The sequence below is a fragment of the Sorex araneus genome, chromosome X (genome assembly GCF_027595985.1).
Source record: "Sorex araneus isolate mSorAra2 chromosome X, mSorAra2.pri, whole genome shotgun sequence".
Taxonomy (NCBI): domain Eukaryota; kingdom Metazoa; phylum Chordata; class Mammalia; order Eulipotyphla; family Soricidae; genus Sorex; species Sorex araneus.
In genome coordinates this window covers 264757883-264780883 of record NC_073313.1, presented here as the reverse complement: position 1 = coordinate 264780883, position 23001 = coordinate 264757883, and the positions used below count along the sequence as shown (strand labels likewise).

Sequence of the window (23001 nt, the reverse complement as noted above, 5' to 3'; positions counted from 1 at the left end):
GAAGAGAGCCCGGTTTAATCTCCACATCTAATTGCAAAGAAAAACTCCCAGACAGATCAGAGCTCAGAAAGCCGCCTCCCCTCAGGGACCGCGGGCCTCAGTTTCTCAGAGTCAACAAAGACCGGACCGCACCGTGAAGAATGTGCTGGAGGAACCGTCCCTACCTGGCCCTGCAGACCAGGGGCCGAAGAGCAGCTGGGCCAGCTTCCTCCAGGCTCCCCTTTCCAATTCGCTAAGACCCACAGCTGCCTGACGTCTCAAACTCCACTTCGATTCTTTCACTCTCGCACAAAAGCACCTTCCATGCTGAGGCGCCGCGGGAGGGACACTATTTCAGCTCCGCTCTGAGGCAAGAGCAGGAACACTGAGCCCCCCAAGAACGGACCGCCTAGCACCAAGCAAGCCCAGGAACACTCGCTCTTGACGGCCAGTACAGATAACTGCTCCCTCTCTGAGGGGAGGGCTCAAATGCCCAATTTCCAGAAGGTCAGACGCTACTACAATGGGCTGAAAGATGGGCGAGGGTGGCAGAGCTCAGTGGCTGAGGGCTTGAGCCAAAGGCCTACATGTGAGTCGTGGTTCTCCCACCTGGCGGTGCCCTGGGCCAGGTTGCTCTGCCGCCGATGCCTGTCTTTCACCATCTCCAGGGACAGTGACGGATGCAGTACCGGAGCGAAGGAACCTGGCTTGCATGCAGCTGCAGCAGCCGCAGCCCTGATTCAAATTCCCAGCGCATGGTCCCCTGGGCACCGCCGGAAGTACCCACTGAGTCGTCCCATGTGTGGCCCACCCCCTCCCCAATTAAAGAAATTAAAAATAAAGTGCCAACTAAGAACTTTGTGTGGGCACGGGAAGAGAAAATAAGCTGGGAAGACTCGGAAGGTGTCAAGTTTGAGTCACTGAGCTAGTAGCTGATGGGTAACGTTCGGGCAGGATCAAGAACTGCACAGAGAGGCAGAGCCCAGTCGTCCTCTGCAGGGATGCGGAGCAGGACGGGGCAGCGCTTGCAAGATGAAATCAGCTTAGCCAGAGAAGCTGAGAAGGCAAGTCAGAACCCCCACACTCCCCCCAGTACCCGGGCCCTCCCCACAGCCATCAGAGACGGCTGACTTTAGAGACAGAAACTAGTGTTACTTAAACTGCTACGGGAAGGGGTAGGATTTCTTCCATAAGGTAAATAAACCAGGACCCAAATCTAAACAAGAACATATATATGCACAGTTACATTATTTCACCAAACTGTAGAAGAATTGTTGCTATGACAATACAAAAAAGTAAAAAGAAAGAATGAATGAATGAATGAATGAATGAAAAAAAGGAAGAAAGGAAGAAAGAAAAGAAAGAAAAAGAAAGAAATCCAAAGTTCAATTTTACAAATTATAACCCAGGTGGGCCGAAGCAACCATAGAGTCGGGAGAGGGCTTGTGTGTAACTGACCTGGGATGGATCCCAACACCCCATATAGTCCCCAGAGCTCTGCCAAGAGTAAGCCCTGAGCATGGCAGGGTGTGGCCCTAAATCAAACCAAAAAAAAAAAAATCTTCTAAGTATACTTTGGCTAAAATGAAAAATTTTAAACATGATGTGTTTCTCAAGAAAACATCTTTTAAGTAGAACTCTCATCAAGAATATATAACTAGAATTTAATCTTGCACAAACGTCAGACAAGCCAAATGAGCAATACCTGATTAAAACTGTTGTCCCCTGAGCAACATTAGCAGAGATCCCTAAGCAGAGCCAGGAGCGAGCCGTGAGCATCACCGGGTGCAGCCCCAAAACCAAATTAAAAAAAATAAAAAGAGAGGACTCAATTCTTTAAACATGGTTATAAAAAAAAAAGCTTCTAATTAAAGGAGGCAAGAGAAATATGGCAGGTAAATATCACATATGATCCTATGTCAGATGCTGTACCAGAAGAAAAGATGTTCAAAGGGACCTTCATGGGCCAACTTACAAAATCAAAGCTCTACCATAGTTAAATGACGGAGGCTGGTCACTTCTCTGTGTAAAAATGGATCTGCGTGCTTCGGAAAGGCTCACAGTAGTATTTCAGTGTTATTAATGCATTCTGGGAGTCATTTCATCTCAAGCAGGTCGAAACATTTTTTTTTAATTTATGTGTCTGCGTGAAGAAAAAATACAAATAAAGGAAATGGAATGATAATATTAACAAGGGAATCTAAACAAAGGGTATGTGCACTCTCGGGCATTCGTCCAAGAGAAATGAAAACTTCCATTCACAAACAGAGTGTCAGAGCCTGGACTCGGAACAGCACAAACAGAAGAGAACCAGCTGCCCTCGACGGACGAAGGGCTCCACACGCAGTGGCAGCACCCAGCCACCACACCACAGAGTATTACTTGCAAGGGAAAAGGGGCAAGTGATTGAAATACAGGAACCCGACAGGTCATGAGGAAATTACGGTAGGCGGGGAAAGTCTGTCTCAAGCTCCTTTCAACCCTCAATGCGTGAAGAAACAGTGTGGGTGAGAGGAAGCTCAATGGGTGGAATGCATTCCCTGCATTTGAGAGGGCCGGTCAGATCCCACTACTGCATGGTCCCCGGGCAATGCCAGCACAAAGCTCAAGAAACCCCTCAACACCACGTGCAGCCCAGAATGCCCCCCAAAAAAGAAAAAAATGGGCTGTGGGAGAGAAGGGAAGGAGAAGATGAGGAAGACGGAGAGGAAGTTGACAGCGGCTGGAGCAAGCCTGAGGGTCTGAGACTAGTAACTGCTGGAGCTCTGCAGAGAGGCGCCTGCGGGCCGCGGCCAGGAAGGCAAGCAGGAGACCCCGGGAGAGGAACTACTCTCTGCCATGACTGTGGCAGACACACAATTCCACGGCCAGGGCAGAACTAAACGCAGGCACACACAGCGTAAAACGGAGCCCCGGGGCTGGAGGGATAGCATAGCGGGTAGGGCATTTGCCTTGGACGTGGCGGACCCAGGTTCGATTCCCAGCATCCCATAGGGTCCCCTGAGCACCGCCAGGAGTGATTCCTGAGTGCAGAGCCAGGAATAACCCCATGTGCATTGCCGGGTGTGACCCAAAAAGCAAAAAAAGAAAGAAAGAAAGCTTCAGGGGCCAGGAGAGCCCGGCGTCAGGGAACGTGGTCGAGCAGGGGTCCGACCCAGGCTAGACTCGGAACCCGAAGGCCCCAGCAGATTCTGCTGACTCCCATTTGGTCCCTCCCAAGAGTGATCCCTGAGGGGACGGCCTGATACACGAGGCCCTGGGTCAGTTAGGCGGCACCACAAAAGGGAAATAAAAAGAACAGGAAAGGTTGCCAGCTACAACAATGTTTGCCATGTCACTCTAAAAGAGCCAGGCTCTGCCACGTAGCGAAAAGGTGATATAAATATTAGAAGAGACAAAATAATTCTAAAATCACTATCTGCCTATAAAATCTAATACAATCAGCTGAAAACATATTCAAATTTGGGTACGTTAGTCTCCAAATATAATATGCAAAACTTGATAGCCTTCTTATTATATCCCAGGAATAATTAGAAAACTGTCTTATGAAGAACTTTGTTCTCTTTAAATATTTTTAATTTCCTAATAAGTCATATAATCAATCTCTAAATATTTAAAATTTTCCCAGGAACATGACTACCTATCTCTAATAAGTCTCTGTGAAACAGGAGATTTTCCAGTTCCTCCCCTGTGGGCACCAAATTCATTCTTCTTTGATTTGCTGTCTCAGTGTCTAGTCGGCCTGCACTTTAGAAGCCAAAGACTCTAGAAAGAAGAATCAAAACTGCTTCCAACTCCCCAGGGCCCTGAAATCTTTGACCAAGTCTAAGCCAGCTCTGAGGGCTGAGGATCAAAGGTTTGCTCCGTCCAGAACGTCCATCTTGCCCAGAGCGAGGAGCGTTGCATGCGCCCAGAGAGGGACCCCGCTCTCTTCGGCGGCCCCCGGACCCGCTGAGCTTCTGCAGCTGCCCCCTCCCGTGAATTCCGGGTCCTCGGCCAGTGACTCTCACTCCCCGACAGGATCCCACTCAGTCCAGCCCTTTCCGGGCACGGCTGTGCATGGGACCCCATTTCCAAGGAGAGCTGCTGAAAGACGACAGTTCCACTCAGCGGCTCAGCCGGGTCTCGGCCAGGCAGTGGGGGCCTGGGTGAGAGACCATCATCCTACATGCCAGCACCACTGCTACCCCGGCTCCGCCACTCCACAGGACGCACACTCAGGGGCTGGAGTCAGCACGAAGGGAAGGGCCCTAGTACGCAATCCCTGGTATCACATGGGGTCCCCGGACCCCCGTCAGGAGTGGTCCCTGACATAGGAGTAAGCACTGAGCACCGCTAGGTGTGGCTCCAAAACCAAAAGAGAAAAAGAGAAAGAAATACACTTGGTCAATTTTTAAAACTAGGAAGAACTATTTTAAATATTTATACAGCACGCTTGGAGCGATAGCACAGCGGGTAGGGCGTTCGCCTAGCACGCCTGACCCAGGTTCGATTCCTCCATCCCTCTCGGAGAGCCTGGCAAGCTACTGAGAGTATACCACCCGCACGGCAGAGCCTGGCAAGCTCCTCATGGCATATTTGATATGCCAAAAACAGTAACAACAAGTCTCACAATGGAGACGTGACTGGTGCCCGCTCGAGCAAATCGATGAACAATGGGATGACAGTGCTACAGTGCAAACAGCATAAAATATACTGTATTACAGAGGAAGTCATAAAATAGGCTTTAAGAAAGAAAGAATCTCTTCTACCAATAATTTTTATGTTAAGGGGCTGGAGAGATAGTACAGCAGGTAAGGCCTTTGCATTGCACACATTCAACCCAGGTTCAATCCCAGCATCCCATATGGTCCCAGGAGCACTGCCAGGAATAATTCCTGAGTGCAAAGCTAGGACTAACTTTGAGCATTGCCAGATATGACTCAAAAACTTAAAAAAGGAAAGGAAAGGAGGAAGGAAGGAAGAAAGAAAGAAAGAAAGAGCAAACGTAAAAAAAAAAGAAAAAAAGAAAAAATTCCAGGGCCCAAGAGCTAGTTCGGAGGCTACCGCACTTGCCTTACACGTGACTGTGGCCATGAACCTGGTCTGTCTGAATCCCCAGCACCACATATGGTCCCTGAGCAAAGCCAGAAGGGGTCCAGGAGCACCACCAGGTGTGGCCCTTCCCCGACACACCCCATCCCAACTCCTTCCCAATCCCCACCACCAAAAATTCAAATTTCCGCCAACATTTCCATTCCAGGAACAGCAGTCAAAAAATCATCTTGGTTGGTTTGTTGGGGGACCACACCCAACAGTGCTCAGGAATCACTTCTGGTGGGCTTTCGGAACCAACCGTATGAGATGCAGGGGATCAAACCCGGGTATTACCTCTTCAGCACCAGTCAAATAAATTCTTAAAGTGATGTATCGTAGCACTGACTTTATGGAGAAAAAAGCAACTCTCCTTCTTGAGAATGCTGACAAGTAGCAGAGGGACATTGGCTCTCTGGTGGCAGACAGGATGTGATGACTGTCTACCCCTCACAGCACATAAACGTTTATGGTCTTGTGCGCCAAGGCTACCTCAATAACATTTTCAAATTGCTGATAATCCACCAGTGAACCAGCTCTTTGTCTTTGCCTCTCAACATGTGACAAATGGAACCACTGTTTCGACGCACCACATTCACAACAGTGATTCTCTTTAGAGAATAAGAAGTATTATTCTCTCTCTAGAGAATAAAGATAAAAAGGATTACCAGGCTAAGGCATATATTTTAGCATGTTTATTTTGTTTCTTATTAAGAGCGTAAGCTGCTTTTTTAACCAAACAATAACAGACACATATACATAACAGACAGATAACCCCTCATGAATCAAAGGCCTCAGTGGTATAAGAAGAGTTACAAATGTGACATTTTCATTATGGCTTTAGCAACACCTCCTGACTCCTTTTCCAGAACCTTCTCCTTCAGGATTAAACAAACTGGAGTTACCAGCCCAGCACGTGACTATCTCCTTACATGCAGGCAGACCTACGAGAGAACATATGACGACAAATGCCCAGCTTTTCTCTATTTTAGGGTAAACTGGTGACACAGAAAGCGTCATTTAGGATTCATGAGTAATCTCAGAAGAGGTGAAAGCCAAGCACTTAGTTCATGGGTACACTGGTCTTCTGGCTGGAAACTCTGGGGCGTCCTGGGGGGGAGGGGTGGACCGAGTTCCCAACCTGCTGAAGCCGGGCAGCCACACTCACACCCCACAGATGCCGCCCTGCCTGGCCCGGCCTCTGACTCACAAGTACTCTCCGCAGAGACGCCAGCCAACCAAAATCGCAGGTACACGGGTTTTCAGGCTGAAAACTCTGGGGTCTTCTCAGAGCGGGGCAGGGCGCCTCTCCCCCAGCCACCCCCGAGGCCCGGCAGCCACACTCACACCCACGGCCACCGCCATGTCAACTCATTGGCCCAGTTCTACAGATCCTGGTGTCCCTGGAGTGTGTGGCCGCACACAACCACGCAGCATTGCCAAACTGCACAAACTGACAGCCCAGAGGCAGCACTCCAACTCAGACGGGAAGAAGCACAGGACTCAACTAAGCTCAAGAAACAAGAACAATGACGCAGAGGCTCAACGAGAAACGAACAGCTTAGTAAACCCTCAGACAATAACTAAGGCCCCATGGTGATAGATAACAGTGTCCACCAATTTTCTTTTGCTATTTTTATTTTATTTATTTTTTATTTCACTATTTTTAGTATTTTTCAATAACTCTATCAACCATTTAGTTGTAGTTTGTGCTTGCTAAGGAGGTAGGCTTGGGGACGGGTGGGAAACTGGAAAAGATGCCACTTCTGATGGTTTTGGTTTAAAATAATTAAAAATGAAATTTAAAACATAAAAAGTGTTATTAATAGAGTCTCCTAGCATAACAGCAAAACTCTTACAAATGATCAGGGCCAGAGAGGTAGTATAATGGGTAGGGCCCACCCAGGTTTGATCCCTGGTCCCTCATATGATCCCCCAAGCATGACCAGGAGTGATCCCTGAGCACAGATCCAGGATAAGCCCTGAACATAGATGGGCATAGCCCAAAACCAAAATTCCCCTTAAAATCACTGACATGGCTGCAATTGGGATGTCTCAGTTGTGCCCCATTTGGCACAATCATCAGTTGAAAAGACGACTGCAATCTTACAAGTCAGCATTACCTTAATAAAAAAAATTGAAAATCCAGGGACCAGGGGCTGGAGTAATAGCACAGTTATTAGGTGTTTGCCTTGCACGCTGCCGACCTAGGTTCAATCTCCGGCATCCCATATGGTACCCCAATACCACCAGGAGTAATTCCTGAGTGCAGAGCCAGGAGTAACCCCTGAGCATCACTGGGTGTGACCAAAATAAAAAATCCAGGGACCAAGGAGATAGCTCAAAGGGTTTTGCACACTGGAAGCCCTGAATTAGACCTCTGGCACCACATAGGACCCAAGCTGCCCAGTGTGGCTCTGGTAGTCCAGATTACAAAAGTGGTCCAGTGGCCCCCAGAACCATCAGCCCAAATTCTGAACAATCAGGCAGGTACAACTGGGCCCAGATCTCCAGCAGTGGCCCTGGGACTGCCAAGCACCACTGGGAAAGACACAAAAATATAATTTTTTTTAATTTAATTTAAAAAAATGAAAAAGAAAACATTCCTGTAACAAATGGCCTATGAGAAAACTACCAGATTCGACCAACAAGTGGAAAAGCAGGAGACGGGGATCTTCTCGGGAGAACCATGGCCCCAGAGAGCTTAGTGCCAACCCTTCCCGACACAAACTTGGGGTATGAGGTCAAGGCACCGCCCAGCCACACAGTCCCCTGCCGGGCTGTTCAGAACAGTCTCAGCCCGCACTGCAGGGGGCTGATTCAGAATCTCCCGGGGCGGGAATCCTGGATGGTAGGTGAGCCTATCATCCCTCTGTCTCTGTGAGCTATCGTGAGCTCTCAGAGACAGAGAAGCAGTGCATGCAGCTGCAGGAGGGGACAGAACAGACCTGTCACGTGCTGTGGCAACACCTCCCGAACACTCGCACCCAAAGAGACCAGCAAAGCACTGTGGGGAGAAGGACGCTGCAGGGCACCCAGGACAGCCCCTCAGCAGTCTCAGACTGCCCGGGTCTAAGGCAGGAGAAAGGGCCATGTTGACGCTGAAGCAGACTGCATTCATGCTGCTGTCTCAGGCCGCGGGTGCAAGTTCCAACTGGCCAGAGAGACAAAGGGAGAACATCCCATCAGTCTACACAACCCGTATCTCAATCAGGCAGAAATCTCCCCAAATGCAGTTTTCCTGACCAATCTATAAAACCTGAAATGCTTCCAGAGCCGGTGCCAGGCTGATTTGTCTGGGGCACCCCAGTGGGAGGTGGGTGAGCCCTGGCAGCCAAAACCCTCCACACTCCACAATCACTGTCATGCTCTCAGCCGAAATTCACTGCTACGGAAGAGCCTCATCCAGAAATTGATCTGTTGAAAAACTCAGGAATGTGGGTTTTGTGACTGAAATCTCCAGTCTCTCACAGAGTCGGGGATGGGCTACCTCCCCCCATCTCCCTGTTCTTCCAGAAGCCTGGCAGTCATGCCCATGAACTGCTTCTGGTGTCAAATAAGCTCATTAACTGGCCGTGATCCAGACATTCATAAATAAATCTCAAAAGAGTCAACAAGTTGCAGAGATGCTTCAGGACCCCACACTGAGTCATCCAGGGCACCCAAAGCCACCATGGTGCCCAAAGCAATCATGAACAACGTTATAAAAATAAATATAAATAAGTAAATCTGCACTGCACTGTCATCCCGTTGTTCATCGATTTGCTCAAGCAGACACCAGTAATGTCCCCATTGTGAGACTCGTTGGTACTGTGTTTGGCTTATCAAATATGCCACGAGTCCACGAGTAGCTTGCCAGGTTCTGCTGTGCGGGCAGAATACTCTCGGTAGCTTGCCGGGCTCTCTGAGAGGAACGGAGGAATCGAACCCAGGTCAGCAGTGTGCAAGGCAGATGCACTACCCGCTGTGCTATCGCTCCAGTTCAAATAAGTAAATAAGCATCACTGTTGTCCCGTTGCTCATTGATTTGCTCAAGTGGGCACCAGTAACGTCTCCATTGTGAGAATTGTTGGTACTGTTTTTGACATATCGAATACGCCACAGGTAGCTTGCCAGGCTCCGCCATGCGGGTGGGATACTCTCAGTAGCTTGCCGGGCTCTCGGAGACGGACAGAGGAATCGAACCTGGGTCGGTCACATGCAAAGCAAACGCCCTACCCGCTTTGCTATCACTCCAGCCCACAGGAGAAATACATGTTTCTTAAAATAAGCCTGAGCCCTGAACCAATAAACAGAAAGTACTTTTGACCAGGAAGATTCTGTTCTAAAGACACCAGTCACTGGGCCAGGCAGCAATAGAGCAGTAAGGTGTTTGCCTTGAACACAGCTGGCCCTGAGCACCTATCCAAGTAACCTCTGAGCATCACCCCCCAAAAAACAATATTGGCTGCAAATTAGTCCAAAAACTCTTATGTAACTGCTGTTACAACCCAGTGAGTCTGAGCAGTAGAGCAGCGAGTAAGCCGCTTGCCTTAGAAGCAGCCAACCTGGGTTGGAGCTCCAGCACCACATTTAGCAAAAATAGATAAAAACATCGCAAAAATAAGCAGTCCAGAAACAAACCTTTGGGAAATGATTACAAAATCTGGGATCAATAAGGACAAAGCCATTCAAATGACTATGGAACTGGCTACATTAGGGAAAAGCCAGACTGTGGCTATACATAAACCTGCAGTTGGGAATATGTGCTAAGCGTGGAAAATAAAATTACAAATACATTAAAGAAAATAAAGGGAACACTGTTCAATAACTAGGAAAAAGACAAAAATTACAGGCACATCTTTTGTTAAGGCATAAAACAGAGAAACCATAAAAAAATAATTTCTTAAAATTAAAAACTTGTTTAAACTGAAGAAAGCCATAAAGATAAAGAAACAGATTAAAAGAAAATACCCGTGACAGAAGTAGCTTGTCCTTTTACTCCCGTCTGAACAGTCAGGACAGTCACCCAGACACACACTGAGCTGGGCAGGACTGGGCCGGGTAGGATAGCACAGCAGGTATCGTTTGCCCTGCCCAGGTTCAATCCCCGGCATCCCATATGGTCCTGAACCTACCAGGAGTGAGCCCTGAGTGCAGAGCCAGGAGTAAGCCCTTAGCATCACCAGGTATGGCCCAAAAAAAAACAATAAGTAAATAAATAAAATCTTTTGTTTTTTTTTTTAGGGCTCTTCTTCCCATCTCCTCTGCCCTTTGTTAGGGTTGCTGTGTGATCGGGGGTACCATGCACTTGGCTATGGGGCTCACCCACATGTGCTCACCAGGCAGTGCACTTCAGCTACAGTGCTCATGAGCACTCCCACCTCACTGCTCACTGCGGGTTGCTGTGGTGCACGCACAGTTCAGCCGCAGAGCCAGAGACCACACACACCGCACTGCTGTGCCACTGGGGGTCCCAGACCAGCAGGCTCCATGCACACGGCTGGCCCTCCTGCTGCAGGGCGCTGAGCCATCCCCGGGCCCCAGGTCAGAGCATCCTGCAGGCTCCCGGTGAGGCTCCTACCAGGGAGTCCCAAGCAGCCCCGGTTGCCACGGTGAGGTGCGAGGGAAGGCAGGAGGAATAAACCAGCACCGCAGGATGCCCACTCCTCTCTGAGGGACAGCGCGGACGCTGGCTCTGGAAAGGTGATGGCAGTGTGCAGAGAAACAGAAACGGTAACAGAGTCTGGGCTGTTTCTACCCAGTCAGGACGCTCCATCTTTTCCTACTGCTACAAGGCACAAACAGAAGAATCACAGTCTTAACGAGACTAGTGAGGAAAATTAAGCAATAAATTGATGCTCTGGATCACAAACTGCCCAGGGTTAATTATTCGCAAAATGCAAAGTAAACGCATAATACTACAGAGACAAGAAAATTACTGAAAAATGCCTATATGGTGATTGCATTTGGTAAATTTTTAAAACATGCAAAACGGTTGAATAACACAAACTTAAATTCAGATATAAAGAAAGCCAAAAGAGGCTATTCCTGAGAGAGGAAAGCAAAGGTGGAATTAGACACAGAAAGGAAGGGGCCAGGGCAGAAGTGCTGCGAGTAGGGAGCTTGCTTTGCACACAGCCAACCCAGGTTCGATTCCCCAACACCAAATATGGTCCCCTGAGCACCATCAGGAGTCATCCCTGAGCACAAAGGCAAGAGAAAGCCCTGAGCACTGCCAGGTGTGGCCCAAAATCTCTCCTGCAAAATAAGACATACACAGTCTTAATTCTAGACTTGATCTTTGCCTGAAACGTTGGCTTGGTTCCTCATGTCCTTTAAGCAGTCACCTGCTAGGAGTTAGAAATATCTTTGACTTTCTCTTTGCTTCTAAAATTGGGCACTTGCCTTGCACACAAGAGACCTGGGTTTGATCCCTAGCATCCCATATGGTTCCCAAACTGCCTGGAGTGCTTACTGAGTGCGGAGTCAGGAGTCACCCCTGAGTACCACCGGGTGTGGGCACCCACGAGGAGAGATTCACGGGGATGGTGACCAAATTCACTGAGAACCACCAGTGAACACTTCGGGGTAGTTTCAGCAACGCAAGCACAAGAGTGAAAGGGCTGCTTACGAGAAAGAAGTGTTTGAGAAAAATTATGTGATTTGAATAAGGAATTTTGGGGCTGGAGCAATAGCACAGCGGGTAGGGCGTTTGCCTTGCACTCGACCGACCCGGGTTCGATTCCCAGCATCCCATAGGGTCCCCCGAGCACCGCCAGGAGTAATTCCTGAGTGCAGAACCAGGAGGAACCCCTGTGCATCACTGGGTGTGACCCAAAAAAAAAAGGAAAAAAAATGAATAAGGCATTTTTCCAGCAATTATTTTTGTTTGTTTTGGGGGGCCACCCCTGGCAGTGCTTAGGAGACCACATGGGATGCCGGGATCAAACCCAGGTTGGCCCTGTGCAAGGCAAACACCTCCCTGCTGTACCATCACTCCACTCCTCCAATCATGACTTTTTAACTGATGAAAATTCAGTGAACACCTGGCGGGGCCCTCAGCTCTCAGGTCCCGGGAGACCCGAGATTAGAGTGAGCACGGCTGCATTTGCAAGGAACCACGCCAATCCTGCACATGGTGGGCAGCCAGAGTTCAAGGACACAGCCACACACACAAGTGAAAAAGTGACCCCAGGGAACCAGGCTACACGCTGCCCAGAACACTGCCATCTGAGCACGCCTTTCATTACAACAGCTCAGGACAGCACAGTGACCCCTAAGGAGGAGCAGCACACTGGATGCCGGAGGAAGTGGGACTCTCTTTGAGCGTGGTAAGCTGCCGGCAGAGACAACCAATAGATGCATTAGCATAAAGTATGCTGACTTCTTCGGAAGGAATTTTATGAACACAGGACGTAAGACTCCGTATACAATAAACAATGCAATCACTAGGATACTTAAGCAGAACTGAAGGTGTTCTAGTAGAAACTGCTATGAATCAGTCAATACATCTATGAATTATGTGCAAGACCGTGCAAAGTAATGAAAGGAAATCGCAAAGACACCATCACTATGTCAGAAGCACACAGCCGTCGGAGAGACGAGACATATTAAAAAGTTGTGTTACGGCCAGATCTCAGAGGTACCCCCCAGTGCAGCCCAACCTCCCTGGACATCTGCTTCCCATCTTGACCCGGGGCCCACTCTGCGAGCCCAGGCTGCAGGCGGACCTCCTCCCACGGGCCTCACCCTCACAAGAGCAACCTGCAAACCCTCACCTGTGCAAGGCCCGTCCGACGGCTTCCAGCACCCCTGAGAGCTATCCCCCACGCCCTCTAGGAAAGACTCCCTTAAGGCCCTTCACAACTCCTCTCTCTCTACTTCGGAGCTTTCCTTCATTTCATTTTAGCTCTATTCTTTGTCTCTGTACAGGCCACACCTGGCAGTGCTCGGGGATCACTCTCGGCAGGGCTCGGGACCATACGGAGTGTCAGGAATCGACCCCAGCTCAGCTGCATGCAAGGCAAGACCCTACCTGCTATTCTACTGCTCAGGCCCAACCTTTGTCCTCCCTCCTGAAGGAGGGGTAAGGGGCAGAGCAGAAACTGTGAACACCGGACCATGGAGATAGCTCGAGAGTTGGCTGGGCACATGCTCTGCACACCGGAGGACAGGGTGCAACTCCCAGTACCACGTGGCCCAGAGACCACAGGCACCACCAGGAACAGACCCTCACCCCCAAGCACTGAGCCAGAATAGCCCCTGAGCACTCGTGGCCGTAGCCCAGAACAAACTAAAAAACTATTAACAATCTCAATACATGACATATTTGTGACAGACACGGTAACAGGGAGCCAGACTATGTAAAAGCAAAACATAGGACATAGGACAAATTTAAGATCCACAATTATAGACAGAGCTTCCCCTATTCCTATCTCAATAACTAAAAGAACAAGTAGACTCAAAATATCAGTGAAGGGGCTGGAGCCATAGCACAGCGGGTAGGGCATTTGCCTTGCACTCGACCAACCCGAGTTCGATTCCCAGCATCCCATATGGTCCTCTGAGCACCTCCAGGGGTGATTCCTGAGTGCAGAGCTAGGAGTAACCCCTGTGCATTGCCGGGTGTGACCCATAAAGCAAAAAAAAAAAATCAGTGAAGATAAATATAATTATCAGTTATAACAACTATATTGCATGCGTGGGGGAACAAGCTTTGGGGGCAGCACCCAGGAGTTGAAACAGACCGAGCATCTTTTTTTTGTTCTTTTAATTTTTTAAATTTTATTGAATCACTGCAAGATAGTTACAAGCTTTTATGTTTGGGTTACAATTACACAATGATCAAACACCCATCCCTCCACCCGTGCACATCCACACAATGGAATACTATGCAGCTGTGAGGGGAGATGAAGCCATGAAATTTGCTTATAAATGGATAGACATGGAGAGCATCACACTCAGTGAAATGAGTCAGAGAGTGGGACAGAGAGAGAAGGACTGCACTCATCTGTGGAGGCCGAGCGCCTTAACCCCCGCACCATCACCATCGCTCGGGCCCTGGACTCCATACCGTGCGCTGCGCACAGCGACGGAGTCGAAGCAGATCAGAGCTCCGAGAGTAAAACCCAAAGAGCACGGAACTCAAGGAGCACAGGAGAATGACGCTGGCATTGACTTGGGTGAACGTTCCTTAGATACAGCAACAAAAGCACAACTCCTAGGCAAAGAAAAGGCACAGGGTCGGAGACACAGTATGGGGCGAGGGGGCTTGCCTTGCACGCAGCCGACCCCAGTTCCACCTCTGCGGCACATCCCATCCCCAGAGCACCGCCCCCACCCCCAGCCCTCTGCACCAAAAAGAGGAAAAACTGAAACAGAAAACATAAACAACATTAACCTTTATCAAAGTTAATTCTGTTCTTCAAGAGAGAGTTTAGGTAACAAATAGAATAAATTTAGAGAACAAAATTTTGATAATTTAGAGAATAGAACGCGAGTGGGAGCAAGTATTCGCAAACACAATGTCAGTAAAAAGAATTTACATAGAGTATTTAAAGGACTTGCTCAACTTAGTAACAAGAAAACAACAGAACGCAGCCAAAAATGAACCCAAAATGCAGACACTCCACCAAAGGTGACATGGATAACAAACATGTTTGTGAAAAATTCTCAGCACCATGATGACTGGGGTGAATGCACATCAGAACCACATGAACTGTCATCTGCATCCTTAAGAACATCTAAAACTCAGGGGCTGGAGTGATAGTACAGCAGGGAGGGAATTTGCCTTGTACATGGCCAAGCCGGGTTCGATCCCCAGCATCCTATATGGTCCCCCGAGCACCACCAGGAGTAATCCTGAGTGCAAAGCCAGGAGTAACCCCTATGCATCGCCAGGTGTGACCAAAAAAAAAAAAAAAGCAAAAAATCAAAGAATGTCTAAAATTAAAAGTTGACCATACTAAGTGTTGGCAAGCATTTGGAGAAACCAGACCTCTCATATACCGTGGGGAAATGCAAAATAAGATGGCCATGCAGGAAGACTTGGGCAATTTCTTTTCAAATTAAGCATGTAACTACCACATGATTCAGCTGACCCACCACTAGTGTATGTCCACACAAAAAGTTGTGCACTGACTCTCCAGGAGCCCCGTGCTGGAAGCAAAGAGCTCGACACGGCCAGTGTGTCCCTCGACACTGGCAGCAGTGTGCTGCGACCCAGCCTGACAAACGCCTCAGATCGGCTACTAAAATACTCTTGCCAACAGGGGTGAACCTCCGAATCACTGAGACGCGAGGAAGCAGCAGAACTGCCTCCTGGGTGATTCCACTGGTATGAAATTAGAGAGAGAGAATGATCAGGGGTTGTCTGGGCCGGGGTCAAGGAGCAGGAACAGGAAGCTCCGGGGGTCCCTATCTTGCTTGCAATGTTAGTGTCAGAAACATGCATCTGTCCAAATCTAATGATACGGAGACATCCGTGTGTGTGTGTGTGTGTGTGTGTGTGTGTGTGTGTTTGTGTGTGTGTATGTGTGTGTTCGAGGTGCCGGGAATGGACTCTAGGGCCTCAAACACGCAACTTTGACCCCAAGCTGTATATCATAAACATCTGCAGCACATCAATTATAATTCAATAATCAATTTTGATATAGTCTTTGGTCAAAATTAAAAATCCTTCACAATACACACTGAACCCTAATTCACATGCTAAAAAAAATTATTCCTGCTAATAATGTGTATTTTAGTAATGATATTCATAGGGTATTCTTGTCCTTACTTGTAAACCACAAGACTGATTTATTTGAACTGGCAAAATTCAGTAAATCTAAAAGAAAACAATTGTCAAAGTTGAGCAAAAATCCCTGAGCAATCCAAATATATTCTCATTTAAGAACCTTAAAATAACTGAAAAAGAATAACAAACCATGTAAACTGACTATTTTAAGAAGGACTGGGCAAAAATGACAATGTGTTATTATCTCTCTCCCAGTATGACTGCAGTTTCATGATCAATCCTTCCAAACTCACTAACGCAGATCACAGTGAAGAGGCAAACAGGGAAATGTTCTCTGAGAAGGATGAAATTGCAGAGAAACGTCTGGGGCTTCACTCTGACCCTCGCAGCCTCGACTTCGCCTCCCTCGTCCTTAAGAGCTGCTGGGAGACAGGAACAGGCAGCTCCTGGCCGCCCGTGCTGAGAGCTGTCCCGCGGCTCCCAGCCTCTGACCCCTGCCACAAACGCCAAGTCCCCCACCTACTTCAACAACCACTTCCTTCCCTGAACAGAATTTTCTTTTTTTTAAACCTTCTTCTGCCTCTACTTTCCCTTCTCTTGATTCTTCCTGTCATACTGAGGTTGGTGTTTCATGCCCCTCAAAGTGCTGCAACAGAGCCTGGCTCTGGAAGTGGCACGAGGCAGCGTGACGGAAGGAGGCTGGGCTGTAGCATCACACACACACACACACACACACACACACACACACACACACACACACACACACACAAGGCTCTGTACTCTGGCCCGGACGTTTTACTGCCTTGGGACTTAGTACTCCCTGAGCCTCCACATCTATGTGGGCAAAAGAGTCAGCTCAGCTCTCCCGAGGGCCAGCCTGACACGGAGCTGATCCGTGGGAATGAGCTGACACCTGGGGACTCTGCCCCAGGCTCCCCGACTTGCTGCCAGTTCGAAGGCCCTTCAGAGGGCAGGTGCCTCCGAGTCCTTACCCACCAGGTCACTTCATCCGATAGATTTTTATGGGGCCCTGCACTCCATTAAGTCCTGTCTATGCCAAACACTGTCTTTTCCAGTCACTATTAGAATATCCTGAGGCAGCTGCTATCAGGATATCAGAAAGGGATCAAGAAGCGGCCCACATTCAGAGCTGCCTTAGACACAAGAGCTAACGTTTGGAAACAACCCAAGTGAACAGAATGAATTCAACAACCATTGAATGATCAAACTGTGGAGTACACATAAGCTGGGATATGGGGGTGGGTGGGAGTGATGGCTGCTCGAAGCTAAATCTGTACTTAATCCACCAAGTGTCCACTTAAAAAGTGAAAACTCAGGGGGCTGGAGTGATAGCACAGCGGGTAGGGCGTTTGCCTTGCACGCGGCTGACCCAGGTTCGATTCCAAGTGTCCCATATGGTCCCCTGAGCACCGCCAGGAGTAATTCCTAAGTGCATGAGCCAGGAGTAACCCCTGTGCATTGCCAGGTGTGACCCAAAAAGGAAAAAAAAAGTGAAAATTCAGAGGGAGAAGGAGAGATGCCAGTTCCCCTCACCCATCTGTAGTGTTTCCCTCACCCATCTGTAGTGTACAGAGAAACATAACAAGGCACTAGACGGTGACTAACAAGGACAAACTCGGCCCTGAATTACAAGCCTGAGATTATAAAATTGTGGGGGGGGAGAGAGATGAACTGGAAGTGACATAAGAACAAAGGGGGAAGGTCTTGGGTACTTCGGTAGTGGAGAGTCTCCCGTCACTGTACATTAAATAATTTTAATGGCCCGGCAAGCTACGGAGAGTATCGAGCCCGCGAGGCAGTATTGGATATGCCAAAAACAGTAACAATAAGTCTCTCAATGAGAGATGTTACTAGTGCCTGCTCGAACAAATCGATGAGCAACAGGATGACAGTGACAGAATTTAAATGGTAAATTATATTTTTATCACCCAGAAAAATCGGAGAGGAGCAGGGGAGGTAGTGTTTTGGAGATAACACTGAACTGAACCTTACCAACGACCAACGCTAGCCTCACCATACGGGTGACACAACTGCAACTCTGCTGCATCAGGTTTTTGCTTCGGTTCCATATAAAAACTATCTGAAAATCCTTCTTGTCAAGTTCTCTATCTCCTGCTATAAGGCACAAAGGAATCTCATCAGTAGAATTCTGCAATGAGCTCTAAAAATCAGCCCAAATATGAGGCTTTCAAAAATCATCTAGACGCAGTGAAACTCACAATTAAGCATAAAATTCTGCCTCAAAATAAATACAAAGGCTAACCCCACAAGCTTAATGCAGTAGGTCTTTCATTTCTCAAGGCTCTCACCTGATTTTCATCAGTGTTTGCAGGGAACCCAGTACACACGCCACAGGAGAACGCACGCCACGAAGAGAGCATTAGGAAAAGTGAGAATCTCAATAACAACTCAAAAGTTTAAAAAAGTTCTTCAAGTGCAGAAAGACCAGCATAACCTTGATTAATGTAATCAGGGATCTGAAAGCATGAAGTTCCCGCTGTCCCGTGGGGCCATCACGGAGACAAGGCACGTGCTGAAGATGCCGCGTCAGCCACGCTTCTGAGGCGCAGGAGGGTCTCCACAGAGCGCTGCGGGGATGGCCAGTTCCTGGCCCTCAGGGGTGGCGGGCCTGAGTCTAGAGTAAGGGAGTCCAAACCAGCACCGCCCAGGAACCAGGAGTCCGGCACTCCGTCCTGGAGAAATCACCAGAATGGCCACGGGCCTCTCGTCCTCTCCCCAGTGCAGAGCTGCTTCGGGTTTCCCAGCCTCGTCCCCTCTGGCTCTCTCAAACCAAGGTGAAGGCCAGGGACAGAGACGGCGCCTGAGCAACCTGCGAGGGTCTGAAGTGACTTCCAGATGTAGGGTCCCCTTCAGGCCACACCTAGGGCTCTGTGCATCCACGGAAACAGCAGGACAGCAGCCGAGGGAACCAAAGGGAGGACCCTGAGGTGTTCCGTAGCTTCGAGAGACCAAAGGGCCAGGTCACACAGCCACCTACCCAGGAACACCACCGGCCTGCACTCCAAGAACTGGGGAAGAGGGTGAGTACTCTAGGAATCATGCTAATGCAAATGCATTTCAAATCCACTAATTTCTAGTGTCCAATCCCAATTCCTGAAGCTCCTTTTCTCCTGAACATTAAAAAGAGTTTTTCCCAAAGGCCCTCTCTTGCTGGCGGGACCAGCAGGCTCCCCAACTACGGAAGAGCTGAGGGTGCACTGGGAGGAAAGAACAAGGAGACAACACAACCCAACAACTCTTCACAGCGACCCGCGTCGCTGCACTCCCGCCCACCACCCCAGACAGGATTCTCTTTTTTCTTTTTCTTTTTTTTTAACTGAATCACCGTGAGCTACACTTACAAAGCTTTCATGTTTGAGTTTCAGTCATACAGTGATTGAACACCCATCCCTCCACCCGTGCACATTCCCCACCACCAATGTCCCCAGTGTCCCCCACACACACACATCCCAGCCCTCCCCCTGCCTCTATGGCAGTTTCCCCTGTAATGTCTCTCTACTTCGGGGCATGATGGTTTGCAATACAGATACCGAGAGGTTATCACGTCCGGTCCTTTATCTGCTTTCAGCGCACATCTCCCATCCCAAGCGACCCCTCCAACCATCGTTGACTCAATGATCCCTTCTCCATCCCAGCCGAGAGGCTTCTCCTTCTCTCAATCTGCTTACAAGGCCCAGCCCCTCTCTGCACTCCCCCGCGCCCACCGTGAACCCGCCACATCTGGGCCACTATCTCCTGTCCATTAGCCCGGACCCTCCTGCCCTGCGCATCCTCCCGGTCTCGGCTCGAGAAGCTCGGCGACCACTTCCCTCAGCCTGCACTGGCTACCACAGTGGCCCTACGCTCCCGGGACCATGTGACCTCCTCTACTGGGGACAGGGCCCGGCAGGCATTCACTCTCCCCGACTGTCGCGGCCAAGCACAGGACACAGGACCAAGTCGGCACACAGAGACTTGTGCAGAAGTCACCGTGCTCCAAGCACCTACAGAGCAGGGCCAGCGGCAGGCAGAGGGGGGCTGAGAGCCACTGGCTGCCTCCATGTATAACTGCGGCTCCGCGGTGGGAAGGGACTGAAAACAGCGCTGGAGTAAGTGAATCAAGCGGCGCCAAAATGATCAGGATGGAATAAAGCGTCTTAAAGTCTGTGCACTGCCAGGGATGAGGCTCAGTAGTGGACACCTGGCCCTCAGCACCACCAAAATAGGGGGGTTGGGGGAGCAGGGGAACAATCACGGACACAGTCTTTACCCACGCCCAACTCTGTCGAACTATCAAAATAGTTCAATTCGCAGCACAACATGGGTCCCCCACCACCATCCTATTCAACACAGATTTTTTAGTGACCCTAGCCTGGAACTGAGACAGAGTGGAGGGGGCAGAGAGGAGAGAGAGGGAGAGAGAAGGAGAGAGAGAGAGGGAGAGAGAAGAAGGGAGAAAGAGGGAGAGAGAAATCGAGAAAGGGAGAGAGGGAGGGAGGGGGAGCCGTGGGCCACTAGGCACTGAGTACTGCTTTTTTCTATTTTCAGATTCAGTCCCTGCTAGGTAGGAAACATTCTGGGAATACCTATCAAATGAATAAAGAGCAACATTTCATAAGACTCTTACGTATAAGAAACACCAACGACTTGAACCTGGATATCCACATGTCACCTCGCACCTTTGAGAATGGTGTTTATCAAAAAGATAGGCCCCAGCATGGACGTGGGGGAAAGAACCAGTGTCCTGCTGGTGGGAATGCAACTGCTGCCGTCTCTACAGAAACAGGACGGAGAGGCTTTGGCTAAATGAAGTTGTTGCTGCCCCTCCCCACACACACACAAGCAGGTGTAAGGCCGGAGGCCCATAAGCACCAAACTCTTAGGTGTAAACTCCGGCCGGCCAGGCTTAGCTGTGGCCCCAGCCTGTGGTCCCACACCACCGGGCATGGCTCAGACCAAAAGATTAAAATAATTCAATAGATATGCTCCGCAATAGCACTCCTGGGCACTTGTCCAAGGGATATGAAAGCACTCTGACCGGGGTGGGCCCCAGTGCTCATCACCCCAACACCCCGAGGACGGGATGAAGCAGCCATGATATGCTTTTTTTTTTCCTTCCTTTTGGGTCACACTTGGTGATGCACAGGGGTTACTCCTGGCTCTGCACTCAGGAATTACCCCTGGCAGTGCTCAGGGGACCATATGGGATGCTGGGAATCGAACCCGGGTTGGCCACATGCAAAACAAACGCCCTCCCTGCTGTGCTATCGCTCCAGCCCCACCCATGCTATACTTTGCTGTCGTTTAAAAAGGCAAAATTGGGCTTTTGTTCTTAGGGACAAATGGATAGAATATGAGGTGAGTGTGCCCAGTGAACCAACGAAAAGAGTGAAAGGCAGATGAAAGAAGTGGAAGCAACCACTTTCACTTCTGTGAAATACCATTAACTAAAGCAAACAAACCGCACTGGTGAAGGGATGGGTGTTCGAGCACTGTATAACTGAGACTTAAACCTGAAAACTTTGTAACTTTCCACATGGTGATTCAATAAAAGAAAAAAAAAGAAAAGAAAAATAAATAAATAAATAAATAAATAAATAAAGCAAACAAACCGGCAACCCACCAACACCCCTAGCTCCCGGCCGCAGGGAGAGCTAAGGTGGGAGGCAGGGCGGGCCGGAGGGAGGAACGGCCTGGGGTTTGGCGATGAAGGATGGAGCTGGAACTACAGGCACAGCAGTGCCCAGCTACCCACTGAGATGCTGTCATCCAGCAAACCAATGATCCATCAGTGTTTGTGCGGGTCTGGTTTGGGGGCCCAGTGGTGCCCAGGGCTGACTCCTGGCTCTGTGCTCTGGGATAACTGATCCACTTCAGGGACCAGGGTGCTGGAACGGAGCCGGAGTGGACTGTGCTGCGAGGGAAGTAAGTACCTTCCCCGCTGTGCTCTCTCTGGACCGGCAGATCAGCATGTTCCCCCAAAGGAGGGGAAAACTATGACGCCTCTTGGGGAAGACCAAGTGCACTAGCCAGGAAAACAGGGTCCCAGTGGCGAGCCCCCTGCTAGCTGCCCACTCTGGACTCAGTGAGAGAAAGCCGCTGCACTAAGGGCCTCGCGCCAGCCCGGGTGCCCCCCGCCCAAAGACAGGGGCGCCCCCGGCCCCTCCAGCGCCGGCTCCACTGCGCCCTGTCGTATGCAGTTTCCCCGTGAGCGGCGGGGCACATGTCCCAGGGGCGTGAGGACACTGGCGGTGCTTCAGACTTAGGGGGTGGCACGGGAGCGGGGGGCTCCGGGTGGGGGGTCCGGCGATGCGCTGCTGCACTTTATCCCCTCCGTGTCATCCCCGAGAAGCGATCCTCCGGCGGGCCCCAGGTTCGGCCCCGGGATGAAACGCCCTTTTTGGGGTGTGCTTTCAAAGGGGGGCCACAGCTGGTGCCAGCGACCGCCCGTCCAGGGGAGCGATCCCGCGGGGGGGGACACGCGGGGACACGCGACCGGGGCAAAGCGTCCCCCGACAGCACCCCCCGTGCGGGCCAGGAAACCGGGGCTCGGGGTCCAGGGGGCGCCCGCCGACCCCCAGCCCAGGTCAGGGGTGTCGGGGTGCGGTTCCGCGTTCCCGACGACACCCCTCCCCACCCTCCGCCAGGGCTGCACCCCTGCGGCGGCGGCGGGACGGGCGCCCGAGCCCCTCCGCAGCAACAGGCGGCGACGTCCCGGGGGTCGCCGGCCCCGCAGCACGGACCGGCCGGGGGCGAGGGTGGGCCGGAGCCCCGCGACAGCCGGGGGGGCCCCGGGGAGCCCGAGCCGGGGCAGGTCCCGGGCGGGGGGCGAGGCGGGGCGGGGGCGGGAGGCCTCACCGTTGCTCCCGGCAGGCCGGCGCCGCCGCGGTCCTCAGTTGCTAAGGAGAATCGCTTCCGGGTCGCGGGCGCGGCGGGCGCGGGAGGGACGGTGGCCGGCGGGGGCCAAAGCCCGGAGCGGGTCCGGTGCGCGCGGCCGCCGCCCAGCCTGGCCCGCGCCCGTCCGGGCCAGGACGGAGCTCTGGAGGCCTCGAGGCCGGCCTGGAGGAGGCGGGCACGGCGCGCTGCTAGGGGAGAGGCCGCCGGGCGGAGAGACGGGCAGAAGCGAGTGGGACGGAGACGGACTCGGCTCGAGGGGGCGGCGGGCCCACGGGCCGTGTGCGGGAGGGGAGCAGGAGGAGGCCCCGCGG

General features: G+C 50.7%; 1 protein-coding gene across 1 annotated transcript in view; it reads right to left on the bottom strand.

The window, feature by feature from the left end:
• Window positions 1–22753, bottom strand: part of DIS3L2 (DIS3 like 3'-5' exoribonuclease 2) — a 270536-nt gene extending 247783 nt beyond the window's left edge. The window contains exon 1 of the mRNA XM_055121806.1: window positions 22652–22753. The gene's annotated coding sequence lies outside the window, so the exon portion shown is untranslated. The remainder of the gene's footprint in view (window positions 1–22651) is intronic.
• Between the last annotated feature and the right edge of the window lie 248 nt (window positions 22754–23001).